At 33.9% G+C, this 15,404-nt stretch overlaps 1 long non-coding RNA gene across 1 annotated transcript; it reads left to right on the forward strand.

The window, feature by feature from the left end:
- Positions 1 to 10,292: 10,292 nt before the first annotated feature.
- LOC121223072 (uncharacterized) lies at positions 10,293 to 14,270 on the forward strand. The gene is made up of 3 exons (XR_005920429.1): positions 10,293 to 10,539; positions 10,659 to 10,755; positions 11,834 to 14,270. It is a non-coding gene; the product is annotated as an uncharacterized lncRNA (long non-coding RNA).
- Positions 14,271 to 15,404: the final 1,134 nt, after the last annotated feature.

Here is a 15,404-nt window from a genome sequence, read left to right on the forward strand (position 1 = left end):
TAAGTGGATTAATAGCCACATTTGTTGTCACTTTATCAGCCTATAAATAGAGGCTTGAACTTGTGTTGTAAAAGAAGAAAAATGTGAAGAAAAAAGAAATAAGAGAAGCAACGTGAGTGAGAGTGAGAAGGTTAGCAAACCTTGAGTAAGTTAAAATCTAGCAGCAGCTAGACTATCTAGTCATTGAGAAAATATTTGTAATCTTCGTATTGTAATATATTGAGTGTGTAATAAAAAGTAAATTTTCGGCCCATCACGTTTCCAACAGATGCTAGAGGGAAAAAATAGAAGCTAGAGAAAAAGAAATGAATGAGAATGTTAACCAATTGGAGGGTGATAAGGCAGTGTGGAAGGAACAAATAAAGGCAACAGAAGAAAGGCATCATGTTGAAATAGAGAATTTAGAGGAAGAGAGCCATGAAGCTTTGGAGAGGTATCAAGTACAAACCAAGAAAAATCTTGAGAACTACCTGCCCAAGCTAAAAGCAAACATTTTGTTGCATGTTCAAGTTGCTATCAGGACTCTTGATGTTTGGTGTGTGAACTTTGACTCTCTGTGCAAGCTCACCAACGTTGACCTCAGGTTTGATGTGGTTTCTCCATCCAAAGAGAAATGGGAAGAGATTTTAAAAGAATGAAAAGAATATGGGAAACTCTTCTTTTTCAGCGAGCCTGTGAAGACAAGTGTGGCTTCTACTAAAGGGACTAGCCAAGAGGGAACACTGCCACCACTACTGTACCTGCAGATGGGGGAGTAGTTGTATTTTTGTTTATGATTAATATGTTTTTATTTTATTGGTTGGGTTGTATTTGGAGCTTTAGTTTCAATAAATTTTGGTTGTTTTTATTTTAAAATGAATTGCAGATTACTATTCAGCTATTAGTTGCCAAATTTCTAAAAATGTTGAATTGTGTTCAAGTTTATCATGTTGAAGGCATAATATGCCAAAGATATACGTGAATCATACCTTTGGCAAACTGTATTCTATAAATGTAGTTAAATATGTTATTGAGAAATATAAGCTAGTATGTCAAATATACACGTGAACCATTAGGCCGTAGCCTTAAATCGACGTGCTAGGTAGATCAATTGTGATCTTAAATTAGTGAGATGAAAAATAGGGACACAATCTTAAATCTTCGTCCTATGTAGATCTGTCGTGATCTTAAATCAGCGGACTGTAAAATAAGGGCACGATTTTTAAATCAGCGTGCTATGTAGATTAGTCATGATCTAAAATCAGCGGACTATAAAAAAAAGTACACTATATTAAATCTGCGTGCTATGTAGATTAGCTGTGAGCTTAAATCAGCGGGTTACAAAATAGGGAAGCGATCTTAAATCGTTAACTCTAAGATTTTGAAAATCTTTAAAGTTTGAAAGTTGGCAGTGATTATTTTTTACAAAACAAAATTATTATATTCAATGAAAAAAAGCTCAATAGGATCAAATAGTACTTACACGTAATATTTCTTTAAGTGGAGTGCGTTCCAAGTGTGAGGAAGGACGGGGTTGTCCATTCTTGCAATCATATAAGCACCAAAACCTATCTTTTTTACTATATTGTATGGTCCCTCCCAATTGGGAGCCATTTTTCCTCATTGGGATGTCGCTAGACTAGCTTCGGTGTTTCGTAATGTTGGAAAATCGTGTTTGGAAAACACAGCGAAAAATAAATTTAGGGAAAAACCAGAGTTCTAATTTTTTTTTTCAAAACAAGAACTTGGTTGTGATATCTAAAGTAATAACCGCTTAATCAAAATTGTACCTTTTCGATTCGTCTAGGTTGAATGCTTCGACCGAGTAATCTTCTCTGCTATCCTCAAGCTCACGTCAACCGAGTGTGAGCTCGCGTTGAATCAAAAAAAATTCACAAAAAATACCAGTGGGGTAATTTCACAGTTTCTTTAAACTTTTAGGCCAATTTGTAAATAAGAAAAATATCTTTAGAAATTTTCTACAATAATTTCTTAATAGAATTTTCTCTTTACAACTTTCTCTTGAATTCAAATGTGTGTAAATAATGAGCCAAGACTCTCTTTGTATAGGGAGAGTTTAGAGAGTTCAACTATAAACCTTAAACCCTTCCCCTAAACCCACAACAGTCGAAGAATGACTATCGTCGACCATTTTTCGGCCACCAAAATGCCACCGTCGCAACCACTGACACCCCGAGCTGATTTAGTTTTTGTCGATTCGGTCTGAGCCAGTGATAGCCCAATCAGTCTAGTCCAACCACCGGTTGGACTGTCGACCAGCTTCACATACCAGACCTTGTTCGACCAATTTTTGGGTCTTAGTCTTGGTTTTGGGCTCTCAGGTCTAATTTTCAAGTTCAATTACCTATTGGGCTAATTGTCTGACTTGAAAATTAATTTACAAAAGTATCATATTAATTTTAATTAATTAGATTAATTTAATTTTACTTGATCAAAATTAATTTTTCCCAAAAATCACTTAGATTTTCCAAATTAATTTTTCAAGAAAATTCTTTAACCAAATTATCTTGTTGAACAATTCTTACGACCACCTAATTTAATTTCACATTAATAAATCGGCTCAATTAAATTATTTTCAAAGTCGTAAAATTTTCTTCTAATTCAAAAGCAGTCCGATCGAACTTTTGTTGAGCTAGTGGAGGCACCAATCGGACATATATAATTAGACTCTAGTAATTACAATTATGTCTAGAAGCATCATTCCAATAATTCACAATTACCTAATCATGGAGTCAGTCTACAAGATGTACCATGATTGAAAACTTCTTATTGTATACTTTTTACGAAAGCAATTCATCCAATTTCTTTGTCTAATGACCTTGTTATGTGTTGGTTACCCTCATATTATATCCTTGTTTCTTTTGAGTTAAATCCGTTCACTCAATACAATATTATTTTATCTCATTGTCACCATTGTGTCTTCTTAGTGATTAATCTGATCACTGTCAACAAATGACTATAATAAATTGCTTGTTCGAGAACAAGCAACCCGTGACCACGTTCCATATTTATCAATCCACGCAATGCCAATGAGATGATATCGTTAACTCTTTAATTGAGATATGAATTCCACAGTTGCTAGTAAAGTCATATCATACACAAGTCATGTACCAAACATACTGGCTATCGGCTCGATCATCTTTAGAGCATAAGCCTCCACTTATATCAAACCACATAAGTTACATACACATGGTTAGTGACTAACTTAGGATTTAGGTAAATCATACCATAAATGTCACAAGTGAATTAATTCACAAACATATTTAGAATTAATTCATCTTGGGTCCAGTCCAATGTATGATACTACTAATGAATACATCTATGTCTCTACCCGTAAAGTCAACAGCTTCGATAGCCAAGACTAGTCATATCCTCAATTGGAATTGTAGACAACATAACAATCCTTCTTAGTATTTGAATCAAATACTCACTTTGATTTTTTTACGGGATTAAAGACTCGTTTAGATTATGTACTGAAGTAAGTTGTTTTGCTCGTAATGTAAAAGTTCTTACAATGCCACTTATCATCAGTTTGAACTTAGACAATCAATGAGCTAATATTTGTTTGTCACAATTTCGCTATGCATGCAAAATATGAAAGATATAAATACAAAAGACATAACAGTGAAATGTGAAATTTATTTATTCATCGTTCAAATACATAGAAAATAATTACATATTTACTATAATATGGGCACATCTCCCAACACATAGAACTAGGTCGTCGACTTTGAATTGCTTGCTCTTTACCTTCGTGTTGTAGTACCCGAGTGACCTGTTGAGTTCGAGCAGCATTCTTTACTTCAGTTGTTTCTTTAGCATCCTTAATAAGGTCAAAACTAAGCTTTAAAGCTTCCCAGTTGGTTTCATTATTGAAATGAGATGTTCTATGGGAGCGCAGGTCTATCTCAGTAGGTATTACTGCGTCCAAGTCATATACCAATAAAAATGAAGTTTCTCATATTGTTGTGTGAGGGGTGGTTCTAAGGGCCCACAAAATTTTGGGCAACTCTTCAAGCCAAGCACCCTTAGCCTCTTCTACCTCTTTTTTTTCAAAGCTAGCAAGATTTTCTTATTCATTGCTTTAACTTGATAATTTGTTTGAGGGATTTTCACCGAGCTTTGAGTAAGGAAATTAGTAAGGCGGCACAAAAATATTTAAATTTCCTTGGAATTGAGTTTCGTTGTCTGTTATAAATAGAACATCAAACCTAAAAATAATAGATTTCTATGCAAAAGATTCCATTTGCCTTTTAGTTATTGTTGCCAAGGCTTCTGCCTCTACTCACTTGGTGAAGTAATCAACAAAGAAACTATAAATTTCTTTTGTGGCGTCGCCATCAAAAATGGTGCTGGGATGTCGATTCCCCACATCACAAAAAGCCAAGGCCCGAACATCATTTGGAAACTCTCGATTGGAGATCATTGTATAAGTGCAAACCTTTGGCAGGCATCACAAGCGCACACCAATTGATGTAATACAGTAGTGTTACAACAGAACAATTAGCTCTACTAAATACTGAAAATGCAATAATTAATATTAAAATGCCTAGAAAACAAGTTCATTAAATGCGAGAATATACCAAAATGACTACTACATTTGACGTCAGATCAATGTCTACCCTTGACAAGATATCCTGTATTGGTTGATCTGTCATGACCCTCACGGGATTGGCTTGGAAATAAGGATGCAACTTGCGAGCTGCTACTACCAAGGCGAAAATGACCTTTTCAGTTTTTGAGTACCTCTTTTCACCTTTTTGTAAGACTTTGCCAACATAATACATCGGAAACTATTGAGCCCCTTTCGTTCTCACTAACACTACTGCTACCGTCTCCTCAAAAATGGCCAGGTAAAATAGAAAGGGTTTCTCCCAGTTGAGGTGACATCAAAAGTGACGGCGTGTCAGATACAACTTAAGCTGCTCAAAAGCATATTGACACTCTTCCATCCATTTGAAAGGGGCCCTCAACGCTTTGAAAAAAGGTAGACACTTATCTGTCATCTTTGACACAAACCTATTTAGAGCCAGAATTCTTCTTGTCAAATGCTAAATGTCCTTGGTCGTTTTCAGTGAAGACATGTCTAGAATAGTATGAATCTGTTCAAGGTTTGCCTCTACACCTCTCTTGGAAATCATGAACCCTAGAAACTTCTTCGCCTTCACCTTGAAAGCGCGCTTCTCTAAATTCAACCTCATTTTATAAGTACACAATATGGCAAACACTTCTATCATATCCTCGATATGCTAATTCAAAATATCACTTTTTATCAACATGTTGTTAACGTAATCCTTCATGTTGCAACCTATTTGCTCTTTGAAAATTCCATTCACTAATCGTCGGTAGGTTGCTCCTGCATTTTTCAGGCCAAAGGGCATGACCCGATAACAGAAAAGGCCCTCCTCCTTCATAAAAGCGGTTTTATCCTGGTCTTTCATCACCATGGAGATCTAGTTATAGCTTGAGAACACATCCATGAAGCTCATAAATTTATGGCTCACCAAGGTGTCCCCTAACCTGTTAATAGACGTAATAGGAAAAATATAATGCAGTCACGATTTATTTAAACTTGTGAAGTTAACACATTCTCCACCTGTTATTGGCCTTTTTTCACCATTACCACATTCGACAACCATTCTGGGTATGCCACTTCTCTGATGAATCATGTTGACTATAATTTGTCAATCTCTTGCCTTATGGTTTTCATAACCTGTGCGGCGAATTACCTTATTTTATTCTTAATTGACTTGGCATCAGGATCCACATTTAAATGATGAACAATCACTCTTGGATGCACCCCAGGCATATCTGTCGTTGACCAAGCAAAAATATCTGAGTTTTTTCTTAAACATCGTGTTAACTCTTATTTCTCCTCATCTGTCAATGTTGACAAAATCTTCACCAAGTTTCTCGTGTCATTATAAAACAATTGCAAGGTTTTCGTTACTTCCACCACTTCTGTCTTACGGATTCTTTATTCCACTCTTGAGTCTAAACTCTATAATGTCATCATTCGATTGTCTGTACTTGGATGTTGTAAGCTTCCACCTTGCGAACACTACTCGCGAGTCTGTTTCACGGATAACATATGGCACTACCTGACAAGATACTAATAAGATACCATAAACTGTCGCTCCTTTCCGTATTAGAAACTTTATCTTCATGCAGCATGTGGTGATCATCATTTTAGCCATTCATATAAAAGGGCAAAAAAATTAGCGTTGTAGGCCATTGTGTGGTCCACTATAAAAAAATTACATGAATTTTGTGGTCATGTGTTCTCTGTCTCCTAAAGTAACTGGAAAAATTATACATCTCTTCCCCTCCAACGGCTAATTCGTGAAACCATACAACAGACTAGCTACTCTTTCAATCCCATCTTGCAATATGCCTCTTAACTCAGCACTTCTATAGCACTTCCATTATCCACCAGAATTCTTTTGACTTGGAACCTCGCAACCATCGTTGCTACAACCATTAGGTCATTTCCCTCATCATCATATATGTCCTCTTCATCCTTTATGCCAAACTCAACTTTCCACTTCTCCTGTTAGAGCAAACTCTTAGGATCATTAACTGATATCACTCTCCTAAGGTAAGCCTTCCTCTTCGAGCTGAAAGTTTCCTAGTCCTTATCAGTGCCTACAATAACATGTATGGTGTCCCTGACATGTTTTTTTCCTCTATTCGCACACTATGATCCTAACCCCGATGTTAAAGTATCTGGTGTCATAAATTGTTTTAGCTTACCATTTCTAATAGCTTCTTCAATAGCGTCTTTCAGAGGAAAAAATTTCTTAGTCTTGTGGCCCCTTTCATTGTTAAAATTGCATGTCCCTAGAGTTGGATCTTACCTAGTTAGGTCGCATAGGGGTGAGTTCGCCAAAATTCCCAAGTGTGTAACCTGACTCAGTATGTAGGCATGCGATGCATTTAGTGAGGTATAAGTTTCAAATCAACCGTGAGGAACATACCTTCTTATAGATTCACGTTGGGTCCTCTAAAAACTTCGTAAGGAACTACCCAGCCACCATTGTGTTGTCCCTTGCCTTTTACGCTCAAGCTTTGGGAAAAAAGCCCTGGCTGACTTAGAAAATTCTGTCGCCCTTTGGCTTGTCTTTCCTTGCTATGTGGAATATCACGAGTTTTTCTTGTCACATCATTTGCTTCCGCAAACTTATGGGCCCTCTCATAGAGGTCTGCCAAACTCTATGACCTATTATCCGTGAAAGAGTATCGGACATACTTGTTTATTACCCCCATGATAAAGGCATCAATAGTCCACTAGTCCTCCAAGTTCTTCGTGTTCAAGTAGTTGTATGAAAACACTTGATATACTCCTGCAAAAACTCTCACTCTCTTTACTTAACTAACATCAGACCCAACGGAGTGCTCATTTTCGCTCTATGAGCATGGAACCTTCCCAGGAACATCTACCAAAACTGTGTAAAACATTTAATAGATCTATGCGGTAAAGAAAAATACCAATGCTTTGTAGTTCCCCTCAAAATTGTAAAGAAGGCCTTACACTTTATTGTATCAAAAGCCTTTAAGACGTTTATATAATCGTTGTATTGCATCAGGTACGCCCATGGTTCTCTTCTTCCATTGAAAAGCTTATTTAACACCTTGAACTCATGAGGAAAACCCACAGCTGCAATTTCTGAGGCTAAAGGATTATTATAATAGAAAATCCAGTCTATATCCTGCACATCCGAGTGCAATTCCTGGACATTTCGATGCAAGGCATCCACTTCCTGTTGCCGTGGCCTTGCATGTACATTGTAGCCCTCCTCTTGCAAGGGCACAATGTTGTGATGGTGGTCGGAATGGCCCGATCACATTCTCTGAATCGTTTCCTCATTTTTCCTAAGCTACTCCTGATGAAAAAGTTAATGTTGCTCATACCTTACACTCTATTGCAACATTTGTTCCTTTAACATGCGTACTTAGTCATGCAAATTTGTAAGTTGCTACTAAGAGGTCCCTTGGTCGAAAGTGTTAGGATTTTCTTGATATAAGGGGAAATTTAGGTTGAAAGCCCAGTGGGTGTCCTGCTGGCTCGAGTTGCAAAGGTTTTCCAGTCAGTTGGCAAACTAGTCGCCGAAAAAATCAAACTCTAGCAGATGGTCACTGGTCTCATATTTCGTGTTCTAGCGTAAAGACAGTTGGGTCGAGAATCTCTCATTCGGGTGAGCCATATCAATTTTTTTCTTACTCTGATGGTCGAAAATGTGTCCATAAAATGTGTCCACAGTCATCGCACCAATTCTTGAAGGCTTTCTCTCTGGTTCCCTTCTCATGGAAACTATCTTCATATTTATAAGGCAGAGTTCCCTAATGGGACGTGCTAGGGGATAACTAGGTGTCATGCACAACGACACATTACCCCTTTAGGTTTGACATGTAACCTCAGAGGTATCTCTAAAGGGGCCTTGTCGTGAGTAAGCGAGTTGGGGAACAACAAGTTGGGAGGTGAAGTTGGAGAGTCGCAAACTGACCAACCAGTGAATAGGGAAATGGCGAATTACGGATTAGCTACTTGGTGAAGTGGCGAGCTGTGAGGGAGTGGCGAACCGTGGCCATCAGGCGAACAGGGGATGACGAGCTATTCAGGTTTCCAAGTTGGGTCGCCATGTTCGGGTAATCGGGTCACTAGTTGGACTGGGTCGCAAGACACATAATGGTAACACTTTTAAAAGAGTAATGTATTTAAAATAATTTGTTTGCACATTGACTTGCAAGCTAATTTAATATTTATAAGATTCTAAACAATTATCATAAGTTTAATCTTAATAAGTAATAGAATATAAATATATTAATTTTAATGTTAATGATATATAATTTAAATAATATTGAAAGAAATTATAAAAATAAGTTATAAATCCCCGGACATAGGTGAGGGACTTAGCACTAGTTTAATGGTAAAAGCAATACCTAAGATCTGATTGATTTGAAGTAGGATGGACCCATTCCTCTTTAGTGAGATAGCCCAAAAATCAAAGATTGATTGGAGACGTGGAATGAGGATTGAAAGATCGAAAGTGGTCCAATTACATGAGATCTAACATGACCAAGGCCTATATACTATCCTACTTTTGTTAGAAAGCAGGTTTAGTGGCTTCGGGCTTAAAGACACATTATTTACAATATACTTTCAGTCTTAGGTCGAGGAAACATATGAAAATCATCCACATCTATACTACTATATAAAAGATAGGCCTAAGGCCTTCCTTAAAAGATATTTTTCCATTCTTATCTTTTGCATCAAAAAAATCTATACTTACCGTATAAAAGTTAAGCCCTAAGGCCTTTGTAAAAAGATACATGTCCATTCTTTTCTTTCACATGAGAAAATAATGGCTAATTTTCTGATTTAATTCCTTTATTTAAAAAAAACTATATAAGAATGATTAAATTTCATTTCGATACTTATATTTCGCTCAAATTTGACATCTAATATCTACATTACTATATATAAAAAGAAGGCCAAAAGATATTTGTTCATTGTTTTTTTTATATGAGAAAATAATGGTTAAATTTCAGTTTTAATTCCTATACTTTTTTAAGATTATATAAGACATCTCCCAATTCTTTTTTTCTTTTCTTTTGGCATGAGAAAATAACGGCTAAATTTCAATTCTAACCCCTCTATTTTTAAAGATTATATAAGAATGGTTAAATTTTAGTTTTGATATTATATTTTTCTCAAATTTGAGATTTAATTTCTATATTTCAATCTTGACATAATTTAGGCACTTGTCCATTCTTTTTTTTTTATCTTTTGAACTGAGAAAATAATGAATAAATGTAACATCCCCAAAAATTTTTAGAGTCTTGAACAGTGATAAATATACAATAAATTTGTCGAAATTTTGAGAAAAGTCAAATTAGAAATTTAAAGAGTTATGGGACATAAAAGATAGGTGCATAAGATATTAGGAAAAGTATAAATATTAATATAAATTTATTTGGGGAAACGATTAAATTTATGGAAAATATTGGGACAAGGTGAGAAAATTGAGTGTTGAAGGATTAAATTAAATTGATGAAAAAGAAGGAGAGACTAGAGGTGAAAATATACCAAAAAATAGGACACATGGGTGTTATTATAGAAAAAGTGAAAGGGTAAAATGGTAAAAGAATTAAAAAGATAAGTATGAAAAAGTAATGACTTAATTGTAATTAAGTGGATAGGGCAAGATGGTAAATAACATAAAAAGATATTTTTGTAGAGATAAATTGATGGAAGAAACTAGAGAAATGGAGAAAAGAAAGGATGAAATGGCTATAAAAAGCTATCAGCCATAGTGTTTCACGTCAGCCACCATTTTTACACCATTTAACTTTTTTTTCAATTTAGTCATTTTCATCAAATACAAATCAATCAAGCTATTTTCTTCCAAATTTCTTCAAGATTAGTGAGTAAAATTAGTTGAGAAGTGTAGTAACTACCCAACTATTAAAAGAAATGCATCCATACTTGTCTTGGAGGAGAGATAAAACAACCATTAGTGTTGAATACAAGTGATTAAGGTAAGAAAGTTAAACTTCTCTTGAAATACATGTTAGTTTTATTTGAAAAACATGAAATATGATATGTGAATATGATTTTAATGTGCAAATATTGTGTATTTTGATATGGAAAAATGAAGAAAAGTGAAGGGAAGTGAGAAACAAGTAAAGAGTTAAAGCAAATGAGGAGCTAAAGGAGGAAGAAGAGGAGGAAAGCTTGATTCCATATTTTGAGTTGTAAGTACAACTAAAGTTTTGTTTATTTTAAATATGTGATGAATTATTAAGTAAAATTTGTTGAGGATAAATCTAGATATAGTGTTAATTAGAAATTTACATATTATATAATTAAAGAATAATATGTGATAATTATTGAGTATATTAGTATGATGAATTGATTAAGTAAAATGTAATAGAGAAAATTAAAGAAAAGTAAGGAAAAGATTAAAAGTGTACAAAGGATTAATTCATAAGAGGTGCAAAAGTTAATAGAACTATAATTTTTATAAATAATAAAATAAGTGTATGAAATGATATATGTATATAATTGATGAGTAGATTGATGTGGTAATGTTGTGGGATTATATAATAAAATATGAGAAAGAAAGGGATTATATAGTAAAGTGTGTAAAAGTGATATATGAAAAATATAGATAATAAGAATTAATAGTAAATTATGGAAGATTAATAAATATGAGATATGATACATGTGTTATTGTTAGTGGAAAATAATGTTAAATAAACTATCATTACAGAGACTAAAATTTGTTAAAAATGTAAAAGTAGTATAAGGTAGATAAGATATGAATAAATGATGAATTATGGAAATTATATTAAATAGCGAAACATGCTACATGTATTAAAAAGATACGAAAGTTCTATTTAGCGAATTGATGACCTAAGGACTAAGAATAATATATAAATATGATAATAAGAAAAAGATATTGTTACATGACATGTCATGATGAGGTCTAAATTGTAAAGTAAGTAAAAGTGATAGGTGAAATGTATAATCAAAATTATTATTGAAATTATGGAAGATTATTAAATATTGAGACAAGTTACATGTGTTAATGAAAGAGGAAGATATAATTGTACGAAGTATTGTTATAAGGATTAAATGGTAAAAAGTGTAAAAGTGACATGTGTATGTTATGATTTACCCAAGTAGACGAGATAAGAACTATTGCAATTAGTGGCATGCCATTAAGGAATCTTAGTGCGCTCTGATTATTAGCACGTTAGTGCTCTCTGATTATTAGCACGCCAGTGCTCTCTGATTAGCACATTTGTGCTCTCTGTTTATTCGCTTCAGTGGTGTTCTATCATCCACTTTAGCGGTGTTCTGTTATCTGCTTCGACGGTGTTCTGTTCTGTTTCGTATATCCTGTGTGTTCTATTAAGTCTACTGGGCCTACGAAAAAGGTACAAAACTATTTTAGTGATTACTGAATCATATAAATTATATGTGTTGAAAAGTTATGAAATTGAGAAAAAAAAAAAGAAAATATATGGTTGAAATAAGTAAAGTAAATTATAAGAAATTTTAGCTAAGTGGAGTAAATGAGAATTTAAAATAAATCATGTGATTCTAGTATTATATAGATGATAATTAAATCAATATGTTTAGTTGATATTTAATGAGTAAATAATAAATGTGGACCTAAATGTAAAAAAAAGAAAAGTGAATTGATTGGGAAATTATGTATGATGAATACAAGCAGGTCATTTAAATGATTTTGTGTAGTGATAATAAATAAGTTATAATTTATAATATAGATTATGATCTAAATAATAGTTGTACTTACTAAGCTAGCAATAGCTTAACGCATGTTTATACGCATAGGTTAAAAGTAGAAGAAAATGATCTTTGAAGATTGAAGGCACCTCATCTCATCACATTAGTGGATCCGAGAAAGGGGTAAAGTATTAATTTCTGTCGTTTCAGTAAATGGCATGTACCTAGGTGTGTGTATTAAGGTTGACTGTGATGGGACTCAAATGTGAAACTCGATGTTTGCTTAATTCATGTGAAATAGTTTAAATGTTAATTATGTGATATAAGAAAATTAGATTTTAAAATGCTTAATTACGATTTACAATTGAATTAAATTGGCTTAAAATTTTGAGATTTGAAAAAGGGTTAAATTAGGTAAATTTAGGAATTAATTTGGTAAATTGTCCCTTGAATTTCAAACTTAAACACGGTTTTGAAATCTACATAATTGTGTTCCCCATTTTTCACAATGGCCCTTATTTCACTTTAGTAAATTGCACTAAATGCAAGAATGGTTAAAAAAATTTATTTCGGCTTATCCCAAATACCAATAAATATATATATACTGAAATAACGAAACTAATATGTACAAATTAAAATGTTATCTTATTTAGATATTATTATTATAGTTTCTGAAAACCAATGTAGCACTTTTATACTTAATCCTGTAATCGGGTTGGATATAAGGGTGTTACACTAAATTTCAATTCTAATCCTTCTACTTGTTTAAGTTTATATGAGAATGGTTAAATTTTAGTTTCGATCCCTATATTTTGCTTAAATTTGAGACTTAATCTCTATATTTTAATTTTGACATAACTTGGGTACCTCAACTTTTATAATGTCATTAGTTAGTCTAAATATTTTATTCTGATATGTTGAGGTGAATTTTTAAGAATTGTGAACACCGTCATAATTCTCTATTAAATTCAAGTCCATTACAATGTCATTTTTTGTTACATGGATACCAATAGAGTACTTTTTTTTTTAATTTTAAAATGTCACACCATCAAATTTAACATAAGGATTTTAAAGATGTTAACAAATGGATCTAAATTTTAAATTTTGAAAAGTAGAGGGATTAAATTCCCGGAAATAAAACTATGGATATTAAAAATGATAGCAAATATTAGATTAATTGTAACGCCCCAAAATTTTAATTTTGGGTATTGTGAATGTGTGACACAAACATATGTCAGCTTTAGTGGTTATGCATTCTGGGAGTGTTTGGGAGGTCCTAAGTTTAAGCTAGGACTTGGGCAAATTCTTTAGTTAGTAGGCTTTTAAGTAAAAGTTTGCTGGTTTGGTGGATAAGTGGAGTGTTAGTGTGAGGGAGGTCATGAGTTCAAATCTTTGGGACGACAAAGGTTGCATTTTTTGCTCCTAATTTCGGCAAAAGTTGTGCTGAACTGGGTTTCTGAGTGGTACATGTGTAGTGGGAAGTGAGAGATCGATTTTAGGAGTGAATTAGAGGATATGGGGGAGAATATCCAAAATCTGATCACTTTTTCCTTTTTCGAAAAAAAAGAGACTCGTTTTTCTCTTCTTCTTTCTGACATTTTCTCTCCCCCATCTCTACCGATTTTTTTTCTTCTTTGCTTCTTACTCGAATATCTTTTCTTTTCTTTCCTCTACTGCCGAAATTCCCTTGTTCCCCCTAAACCATTCTTTCCTCTTGATTTCGTAGCATTAAGCAGCACTCGTGCAAATTCAGTAAGTTATTAGGTATCATTTTAAGATATTATTTTGTGTTCAATAGTCTAGTTCTGGGGGTTGGCAGCAGCATTTCGCGAAAATTAAGGCTCTCATCGTGATTTTCGTAAACGTACCGATTTGAAGTTTTGCGGTAAGTGTTCATCGTTTTATGGGCGAGTGTTTGGTTTTGGTATTTTGATTAATCATGAGGTAAGACTTATTATGGTGTTATTTATTCAATTATAGGTTTTGGAGTGCTCGGGGACTGTTTTAGCATCAAACAAAACCAGGTGTGTACCCGAAACACAAAAATAAGGGATTTGCCGAAAAGCCAAAATTGCTTGTTGTTTGGATAACAACAGTAGGCTAACTTTGAAAAATCACCATAAATTTTGAAAATCGAATTAGAATGAAAAAATATGGGATTAAATATATTTGAGTCTAGTTTCTCATAGAAGAAATGAAGTAAGCAAAAGAATTTCATATTATGAGATATTTGAATTTTAGTGAGACAGGGTCAAAATGATTTCAGAATCCCCAATTCTAATTTTGGAAAATTATTAAAAATTATATAAAAATAATTATGGGTTAAAATTTATATGTTTAAAATTCTGAATGAGTCTACTTTCAATAGAAACAAACGGGAACATCATCCAAATTTTGTACAAGAATAGAATTTATTTTTAGTACAGAAAGGTCGAGACTGTCATATAGCAGAATAGGGGAAAATTTAAAGAATAAACTGTACTTATTGGATAAACCAAAAATTCTGAAAATTTTATGGTAAAAAGATATATGAGTCTAGTTTTAGGGAAAATTTGTGGATCTTAATTCAAAATTCTATAACTTAAGATACAAATAATTTAGTAACAGTGACTCAAGTAGACAACTTTGAAGGATCATATAAGTAAATAGTGGAAACACATATGAATAATTAACTAGCACGGGTTACATTAAAATGGATCACGAGGCCAAGGCTAATTTGGGTCATGTGGGCCACATGGGCTTGTAGGCTCATTTTCACTGTTTTACTGCTAAGGTTGCACGGGTCGCCCAAGTCGACTGTGGACCTACTGTAGGGTCGGTAAGCTTACCTAAACCCCTAATCGACTGAAATTACTGTATGATTGATATGATTAAGCCTGATGATGTCCCACTGATTTGATACTGTATGCCTGTTTACATGCATGATATTATGTTATAGCATGTCATATCTGTATATTGCATTGCATTGGGGTGGAGGATTATAATGTTTGGAGGAAGTGTACTGAAAGGCCTCGAGCCTAATTTACTGGCAGCTCAGCTGCAAACTACTGTCTAGTGCCGCATCCGGTACTAGGAGTGTAAGGATGGGTGGGTTGATTATATCCCCACATGGAGTGTAGGGTAGGACGGAGATGGTGTGTAGAAGCTG

This window comes from Gossypium hirsutum, chromosome D11 (genome assembly GCF_007990345.1).
Source record: "Gossypium hirsutum isolate 1008001.06 chromosome D11, Gossypium_hirsutum_v2.1, whole genome shotgun sequence".
Lineage (NCBI taxonomy): Eukaryota > Viridiplantae > Streptophyta > Magnoliopsida > Malvales > Malvaceae > Gossypium > Gossypium hirsutum.